The 10,355-nt window shown below is 35.1% G+C and overlaps 1 pseudogene; it reads left to right on the forward strand.

Annotated features, from left to right (window-relative positions):
* The first annotated feature begins 250 nt into the window (after positions 1–250).
* LOC133192327 (uncharacterized) lies at positions 251–2,173 on the forward strand (annotated as a pseudogene).
* The last annotated feature ends 8,182 nt before the right edge of the window (positions 2,174–10,355 follow it).

The following is a 10,355-nucleotide window of genomic DNA, read 5'->3' on the forward strand; positions in this document are numbered from 1 at the left end:
TTTGATATATACTTGCATTTTCTATTTAAATTAAAGATGAACTGTTTTAAAAAATAATTATTTTATCATTATTCTAAATAAAACAGTCACTCAAAAACTGCTGTAAAGATCCGAGAAAGTATACATGAAAATAAAATGCTAAAAAGGATCTAGTAAGGAAAACAAAATTGTGTTCTTTAGGTGTTTGGTTGAAGTATTGTTAATTTGTATTAAATCTGAGTAAATTTTGTAGAGCAATGAAGTTAAAAACAGCGCTAACTTGGGAATGGAAAAGAAGGGATTAGAGCGGACTACTGCCTGGATGAAAGACCACGATGTGGAGATTGGTACGATAGTGACTGACCGCCATGTCCAGATACAAAAGTGGATAAGGTAAAACTTGACGGAGACCACGCATTATTATGATGTTTGGCATATGGCAAAAGGTATTATTTTTCTTTTTTATCTTTATTTGAATTGTATGTATTTAAAGACTGATCTTGTATAGAATCAACATTTGCTTAACTTTTATAATGACCTCTACTGATTTATCTCCAAAGTTATTATATACATGTATGATATAAATATGTCTGAATGTACCAAAAGATGAAATTTCATAGATTCTCTTTACTCTGTAACCATGACTTCCAAAATATTTTCAGGTTTGAAGAAAAAGATCCTAGCTGCATCCAAACAGAAGAAGCGTGAGAATCTCGCCATATGGATCAAGAGTCTTACCTTGTACTTGGTGGCAGCTTCAACACCTGATGGAAAAGGGGGACTTCATGTGGGCAACGTGGGAGTCTGTGGAAAACCATATCCACAATATCCATGAGGACCACAATGACCTTTTCCCATCTTGTGCCCATGACACGTTAGAGGGTGATGAGCAGAAAAAGAAATGGATAAAACCAGATAAAACCTTATTTCAGAATTGAGCAATAATCAGTACTTTCCTTTTTTGGCCAATTTCGTAACTGCCTTAAAAGGGAAAAATCCTTACAATAAGTGTATATTTTCTTTCATAAAATAAGAAAAGCCAGTGAGAAGATTTGCGACATCATCCTTTCTAATCAGATAAAGAAGAATGCAAGCTCTCGCCACTTCACCAAAAATCCCAGACTGAGGCTTTCCATAGTACTATCTATCACTTTGCCCCCAAGATGGTTTCCTTCTCTTATCATGGCATATACTGCAGGTATGCTTACACAGTGATATTAGATTTTTTAATATCACTTCTTAATAAATTCTACAATACAGAAAGCCGATGGGGAGTTTGTTACATGTATTTATTGTATCTACAAGTTTAAAATTATTATGTAGATTGATGGTCGCTGCTCTCCAATTTATTGAGAGCTCTTCAAGAATGCACAGAGGAGGGAAACCTGCAGTACAAGATAAGCTTTCCCAAGTTCAAGCAGGGCGAATACAGTGTTCGCATGAAGACTGTAGATTCAACATTTGGTAAGATGCTTTTATTAAAACGCCTCCTTTGAAAAAAAAAAACATTTTAACACTCCCTCCTCATTAAAAAATTGAACAAAAAAATTAATGATGACCTTGTCAGCAAAGATAATTTATCATTAAGTCAAATGCTGACTGACGTTTTTCATACTAATTGTTAGGCCATTATTTACACACTGAATTGTCGACGGATTTTCCTGTTATTACCCGATGATGACAAGGAGCATACGGTGGGTGTGACTGGTCGGCAGGGGATGCTCACTCCTCTATGGCACCTGATCCCACATCTGATGTTGCAGAGGTCCGTGTTTGCTCTGCTCCAAAATTTGTATTGTTTAATGGACTTTGAAGCTTGAATACAGTTCGTTATCTCCGTACATTTCATTAACTAAAAAATAACAAAAAATGTTTAATTTAATTTTTATTCAATACCAAACAAAACATGAGAAATAATACTTGTATTTATCAAATCAGATGGAGTCCTCAATTATATACAAGTTTTAAATATTGTCTATGCACTAAAGGGTATACATCTGCTTTGATGACCGAGATTCTGCGATATGTTGAGGCATCATCCCAGACACCAGCACCCTGCATGCTGCTTTCCACCTATATTCTGCTTGCCTCAGTTACAATACCTCCACTGTGCAGTGCTTTTCTTCACCATGAAAAGGAGGAAGCGGTGTTTCATTTCCAGTCTCGGTTTGGGAGGAAGGAGACATCTGTATAAGAGAATCTAGCCCATGTATATATAGAGCTGTAAAAAATCAGTTATGGACACTCGTGTAGTAGTTTGCCATAGTCTGTAAATAATTGTGTGTATATATATATATATATATATATATATATATATATATATATATATATATATATACAGTATGATGCAATATATATTCGGACAAGATGGCGGCGTGTTTATATTTTCGCCTTGTAACTAACATATTATGATGTAAATAAATAGGTTTAAAAATATCGTTGGTATTTTGGGTAGTTATTTTTAACATCCGATGGTCATGTGACATTTGATATGTCACATGATTTTGTTTTCGTCTGCTTTGTTTACAAAATTTGACAGCTGAAAGTAATATGGGTAGAAAAGGAAAAGAACTCAGTAGTGAGGTTAAAGAAGTCGCCAAGAAATTACTTGATGAGGGAAAAACTGTCAGGTATGTGGCGGATGTTCTTGGTGTATCCCACTCTACTATTGGATCTCTGAAAAAACGTTTTGAAGAGAGGGGTTCAACAGAAAACATTCCGCGAAGTGGTCGACGGCCTACTGTGACAGATCGGGACTATAGGTACTTAGAAAGGTTAGTTAAAAATAACAGGAGGGACAGTCTAGCAGAAATTACCAGCAAATTCAATACAAACAGGAACATTGCAGTATCTAAACGTACCTTACAGCTACATTTACACAAACATGGGTTTACAAGGCGTGTATCGAAGAAGAAACTGGTGATAAGGGATGTAAATCGAAGAAAAAGATTGTCATGGTGCCGGGAAAAACGAAAGTTAACTGTTGAAGGATTTTGGAAGAAAGTAATTTTTTCGGACGAATCTAAAATTGTCATTGGACGTGATTCAAGGGTATATGTTTGGCGCAAGAGGGGTGAAGGATGGAGGCCTGATTTGGTGACTCAGCGCCGTTCAAAACCATGCTTTGAGATCATGATCTGGGGGTGTATTACTTGGAATGGAATTGGTACCATCACGGCAGTAAATGGAAATATTAACGCTGAAAAATACCAAGACATTCTTGATAACAATCTGTGGCCAGTTATAGCTCGCCATTTTCCATCCGGTGACTATATATTCCAGGACGATAATGCCCCAGTACATCGTGCGATATCTACCCAGGAATTTATGCACAGAAATAGAATAACTGGAATGAGCTGGCCTGCCCAAAGTCCAGATATAAATATCATTGAAAATCTGTGGTTGCTGATCAAGAGAAAGCTACAGGGACGAGTTTGGAGGATTGCGAGTAAAGATGATCTTTTTCGCGAAATCCAGTGTATTTGGAGAGAGATCAGCCCAGACTTCATTAAATGTCTCTACTGCTCTATTCCCCGGAGATTAATGAACGTAATTAGACTTAAAGGACATCTCACAAAGTACTAGGTAAGTTTCATTATTTATTTCATGTTTTTAAATGAAATATCTCGAATCAAGAATTGACCTAGTTTCGTATCGAATGTAAACACACCGCCATCTTGTCCGAATATATATTGCATCATACTGTATATATATATTAGTTAGTATCTCCACATCCCGTTCCTGGGTGCAAAGAAAATTGTTTACATTAGGTACTCAAGTTTTTTGTTTTTGGTAGCTGATACTTTCATAAATTTTATTGTAATATGTACACCATCGTTGCAAACCACGGCCAAAATGTACGATCCTCTCCCATTATGGCCGTGGTTGAATGAGAAGAGAATATTTCGCAGCTCATTAAAATATTGACCAATATAGTAAAGCATAGTCGAATAATGAACTTTGACACGACCTTTCAATACCCAATCGCAGTATACTAAACATTTCTTGTATACTGTTGATGCCAGTTGTTGATTTCAATTGCGATGGAAACAAATATTGTCATTGGCTGAACACGAGGTCACAATACAAAAGCGTAAATACTCAAGATTACGACACGTTTTGTGATCAAGCAGCCACGGGTAGGAGAGAGCTATACGCGGACTCCGGACCGTCACTTGAGACGATGTATGTACACGAGGCTTATGTTTTGTCATTTTTTTTGAAATTGTATTGTGTGACTGTGCATGTATGTTTTTATTGTGTGAGTTATGTTGGGAGCAAGGTTGTATCCTGTATCCCATGTTTAAACATTAAATTTTATTTCTTCTTATTTACATAAACTATGCTATTTTGTCTGTAAAATTGATAGTAAAAGTTGATAACACAGTGATTTTTTGTTAATCCAAAATTAGAAAATGGCTTCATTCAGGGTCTCTGAATCCTTCATACTCTTCGGAACTGAAAGAATTGTGTATCTTTGTAACTGCACAAAAGGGAAGTGGGACACGAACACTTCCCCAGGTAGCCCCAACACCAGCGAACAAGCTGACGATATGCTGTATACTAGTATCTGTTTTTTCTGTAATTCAATAAAAGAAAATCATGTTATCATTCACTTGCTATTACTTGTTTTTGAGAATTCTTCAATTGCATTATTTTATGTATTGGACAAATTTGTAAAAATGCAACAAAATGTTTTGCTTTTCAATGGTCTTTTGAAATTCCCCATACTGAGAACGATACTGATAATATGCTGTCTCCAAAACAGTTGTCGAGAACAGATTGGAATCCAGGGTGTTTTGTAACGCAAGGCAATTCTTTCTGATGAGATGTCCTCATCTAATCAATCCTGGTGATTTCAGTGCAGCATATACTTTTTCTGAGCGTGGGTTTCGGAGTACAGAATCCACATGTGCACTTACAATATTCAAACATGATCACATGGAGGTTACATTAGACATAACGATGATACTTTTTTTATCTTTAAAATAATAAAAAAAAGTACTCAGAAGTCCCATAAATGTAGACAATGTGTCTAGAACAATTCAGATATTGTTTTCAATTTATCATCATACATAAAGGGGCAACAATTTTATTCTCAGGGTTAGGGGTTCTGAGAAATTTAGTTCTCATCTTAATTTTCCTGCCTTCGCAAAACAGAAATTTTATTTCAATGACCATAGAGACAAAAAAAGTTAAGCTACAAAAAAAAAGCGGAAAGTTTTTTTTTGGGGGGGGGGGGGGGGCGTATGTACCACTTTTCAAGCTCAGGTTACTTATTTTCTTCTCATTGAGAAAATTTTCAAGAACAAATTATTTATTTCCTAAATCTGCTAGCCCCGTTCCGAACGAAAATTCAGCCATGTTGCATGGGTGTTATTTACATGGTTTCATTTCTCGCATCGTAATGATTTTTTTATTAGTATAGACCATGTGAAATTCTAAGAGTATAAAATATTTTTTTTTTCTTGGTAATATACCAGAGAGTTAAAACGTGAAAGTCATACCAGTCCGTATTGTTGAGTCTTTGTTGGTCGTCGACATCGTCCTCACTAAAGCCACCAGATTCACTAGAATCAGTCGCCATAGGTTCAAATTGATAAGGGGCTACATTCCGGGAATGTTCTTGTGTATCTTTAAAGGATGAGGCCTCAAACGACATATGTAGGTCGATATTGGGCTTCGCTGTTGTCGTTTGTACTCGTCATTTTGAACTTGTGTGATGTGACGTCATGCGGGGTTTTTCGCTGTTTATAGTATAAAAGAGGCAGTAGCGTTGATTGGTTTTATCAAAGATTGTTTTCTCTAAGACGTTTTATATAGGTTATTGCGCAACAAATCAAAGCACATACGGATTTTCAAGTTAGATATAGGCTGACCAAATCAATGAGGGAAAACACAGAATCTTATAAAGCAAGCATTGAAATTCAAGTATTTATTTAAATACTAAAAGTAGTTTTGCAAGTGTTACTTTGTATCAAAAATCATTTAATATAATGATATATACATTTGTGGTATCTCTCTATTATATAAACATACAGAGAGCAAATATCTTCATACCTGTATGAAGTTTTTAGAAGGTCATAGGTCATTACGTGACCTAATCACACAGCGCAGTAATATCTACATAAAAACTTACTCTAGTTAGCAATATAGCATGCTTTTCATGTATCAAAATGTACAAAATACGCAAGTAAAATAATAATCAGTTTATTTACAATGTAAACGAGTATTTAATACAGTTCTTGATCGATTTTACATAGAGAATAGAAAACTACGTGTTATAAGTTTCATGTCTGAGCTCCATAGTCTCAACGTTTAACGTTATTTTTCTTGTAGACCTCTGAATGCTATAATTTTTTTCATCAAACTGTACTCACAATAAATTTGAAAATCTGTCGGAAAATATCTATGTAATGCAATCACGCCACAAACAGCTGACAAACACTTCGGAAGTTCGGTAGGCACAACTCCATCATCGAGATCGTTGCCTTACAAGTAACAATTTAAGCTGTCGCCAGTTTCTTCGTGTCAACATCACAATAAATATGCCTTACTGAAATCGTAGATTTTATGTTTCTGATCAAATTTTAAACTTGATTTCAAGTTAACCTGGTCCGGACAAGTGTCTCCATCCATTCCTTTCCGACCGAAATTCCTCCAATTTTTTAGTATCATACATCGGACGTGTTTCTTGTGTTTTTTAAACATCGAATATGGGTTCTCATGAATACAAAAATTCCCAGACGCCAATATGCTCACTATAATTGATCACAAGTAGCCTTTCACAGAATATTCCTTTCAAAACAGAATCCTTTGCCAAGTAAATTTGAAGCGTAACCGCTTTTCAAGCCGATTTATACCTTGCGTAATTTGTCAAAATCTACGATGAACAGTTAGTGCAATATTTATATTCGATTATATTCGATTGTCCTTCTCAAATGTATATATAAGTAATAAATAACAAGATTAAAAAATTCTCTGGGAAATGAAGTGGGTCGGTCACGTGATCAAATCCTGTGAAGGCCGAAGGCCTTCTCAGAAGATGAAATGTTTCCCAATGGTAATACAAAACATTCATCTAAATTAAAAATCCAGTTATATTCGGAACTAAGGCTTGCAATTATACTTAATGGTTGGTTAAGATATGTTTTTCATGCAGAAACAATAATAATAAAAAAAACTAGATGCTGTCATGAATCAGTAATACCCGCACTAACATGACTAAGGTGTTTGCCTCTAAATGCACACTCCTTCATATTGGGGCTTACCAAGGAAAAAGTCCAAATAATTCTATAATTTACACAGTACATGTATTCGTCAAATCGAGCATAAAATGCTCAGGTGACCATGTGACCCATGAACCTCTTATACGCATTTCTTATACTTAATTCATTACCAGTCTGAAATATCAGAATTTAATTAATGTTGTAAATTAGGTTTTAATAAAAAGGGGGGATATAAATTTTTGGCCCATAATTGGAACTTTTTAAATTTATCTTCTCAACAACAAATAATATTATTTTAGTACAAAGCGTTTTTGATGAATTTATCAAAATGTGCAAACTTTTTTTTGTATTTGATTAGGCAAAAACCTCCTTGAAAAGCCATACCCAATCAATTTATATGTCCCCCCCCCCCAATACACACACACACAATTTACCTGTTTTTGGAAATAGGCCTAGATGGCAAAGTTATGTTAAAACATCGTTTGTTATGATAATTTAAAATTTGTTCTTGTACTGTACATGTATGTGAACACCTTTTTGAAAATTTCTACATCACATTGGGCTTGCGTCACCCTACCAGTACTAGTACTAGTTTTACCATTATCATTTTTAGATTGCACATGCCATGTGACATGGTGCAGTGTTACATGTATATCAGTGGAAATTAATTCATTTTGTGTTTTAATTGGATTATATTTCATGAAGTTGACAGGACCTATGACAGTCGGTAAGTACAAGTTTAAGTATAGATTGGGGTAAAATAAACCGAAATGCAAATGGTTAGGTGGATCATCGATGCCACAATAGACGAATTTCACATTCTGAAGAGTTATCTCCCGTTGTCAACATTACATTCAGTTACAGGCATAGATCCGGGAATTTTTTTCCGGGGGGGGGGGGGGTCCACACCTCGGTCCAAAAAAATTCCAGCCCAGAATTTCCTGAGGAGCAAAAAAAAAAACAAAACAAAAACAAACAAACAAAATAAAAACAATGATGGTGGGGTCCATGTTTTTAAAGGGGGAGGGCATCCAAAGTCATTTTTTATTTGCTTCTGTAAATCAGTATATAGTCCTATTTAAATAACTCTGCAAATTCCAGGGGGGGGGGGGTTCCAATCTCCCTAGCCGCTCCCTGTCCCTGAAATGACAAATGATCATGCGACTCCTAAATAGTAGAAAATTTTTCCATTTGACTATACATAATTTTGTTTCTTGTGTTATGTTATGTACATCTAATGGTTTAAGGTTATGAACCCTTGAGGTCATCCCCACTCTCTTGTTCATAATATGACTACATCAAATTAAATAGAAGTGCATCAATGATAAGATTACTTGACATTTCATTCATGAATTTGGGTCAACCTAGAATTAGGAATGAAAATCATTCAAAGAGATGGACCATTAAACTATTTGTATGTATTCACATTTTTTTTATGTCAAACCAAAGTATTAGACTAGTTTGCATACATGAACAAACTGGGGTCTGGGAAGGGGAAGGGGCAAGGGGAAGGAGTTATCTCTTTACGTCTTAATTAATTGTTGAAAATTCCTAAAATGAATGTTAACCTCAAATCCGACTTGTACGTCTTCATTATTTTTGAGTGGTGGTGTCTCCGTATGAGTGAAAAATTCCCAAGAGGGACATTTAACAACAAACAAACATTAATGACTTAAAAAACACAATATACATGTACATGTTTATTAGTCAATGGATATACTTCTGATCATATCTCTAGTTCTCCCTTGAATCAGAAATGATGATATAAATATTTTAAGAATGATTAAGAGTTGAAAAGGTTGTGCATTTTAAAATTCACTAAGCTCTGTGGTTGAATTAGCTATACCAGTTTAGCTTATTTTGCTACTCAAAGCACCTTGATTAACTATTTTTAATCATACTGTTTTCTGAAATGTGAAGTTTTTTCAACATGGATACAAGTCATACCTTTTCAGCTTCTGAAAACAAATAATGCATGAAAAAAAAACTGCTTTTCAAATACTGTAACTCTTTCCAAGTACTTGTGATCATCAGTTTTTAGCTCACTTGAGTTTTTCTGGTTTTCTGATCACATTTTGTTTGTCATCCATCTGTCCGCCTGTAAACTTTTCACATTTTTGTCTTCTTCACTAGAACCGCCGGGCCAATTTCAACCAACCCTGCCACAAAGCATCTTTGGGTAAAGGGGATTCAAGTTTGTTCAAGTGAAGGGTCACACCCTCTTTCAAGGGGGGGATAATCAAGAATTAGTGAAAATTTGGTGGTATCATTTTAAAAAAGTCTTATCAAGAACCACTGACTGGGCCCAAAAAGTTGAAACTTTCTTTACATAGACAGTGTAGCTTCAAATTTGTTAAAATTATGACCCACTGGGGTAGGATGGGGCCACATATGGGGATCCAATGATTTACATAGAAAAATGCAGGGCATTTTTTCCATCATAAATCTTCTTCTCATGAATAGCAAGGGCATTATTGTCATCCATTTTCGCGAAAGGGACCTAGGGGACATTAAATCTCATTTGTCTGTCAGTCTGTCCGTTTGTCAGTCTGTCCGTCTGTCACAATAAATTTCACCTTGGTCATAACTTCTGAATAATAAGAGATAGGGATTTCATATTTCACATGTACATTACCTACAAGAACTTTCTAAACATACCATGATTTTTGAACCCATGACCTTGACCTTGAAGTTTGACCTACTTTTCAAAAAATTTAACATTATTTCAAATGATCATTTTGAAAGAGAAAAGATAGGGCGTTCATATTATACATGTATATTACCTGTGACAAGACCTTTCTAAATATATCATGACTTTTGACTCTGTGACATTGACCTTGAAGTTTAACCTACTTTTCAAAAATGTTATATTTCCTTATAACTTTTGATTGAGAAGAGATAGGACTTTTATATTTGACATGTACATTACCTGTAACAAGATGTTTCCAAGCATGCTATGATTTTTTACCCCTTGACCTTGATGTTTTACCTAATTTTCAAAAATTTTAACTTTGGTGATTACTTTTGAATGACATATGATAGGGCGTGCATATTTGAAACAATATGTCATAAATAATGGCATCCCATCCACTAGGACACGGAAAGCAGGGGACCACAATTCTTTGAATTTGCTTGTTAGTCATATTG

This window comes from Saccostrea echinata, unplaced genomic scaffold (genome assembly GCF_033153115.1).
Source record: "Saccostrea echinata isolate AGI-Se365-2 ecotype Australia unplaced genomic scaffold, CSIRO_AGI_Sech_v1 ptg000025l, whole genome shotgun sequence".
Classification (NCBI taxonomy): Eukaryota; Metazoa; Mollusca; class Bivalvia; order Ostreida; family Ostreidae; genus Saccostrea; species Saccostrea echinata.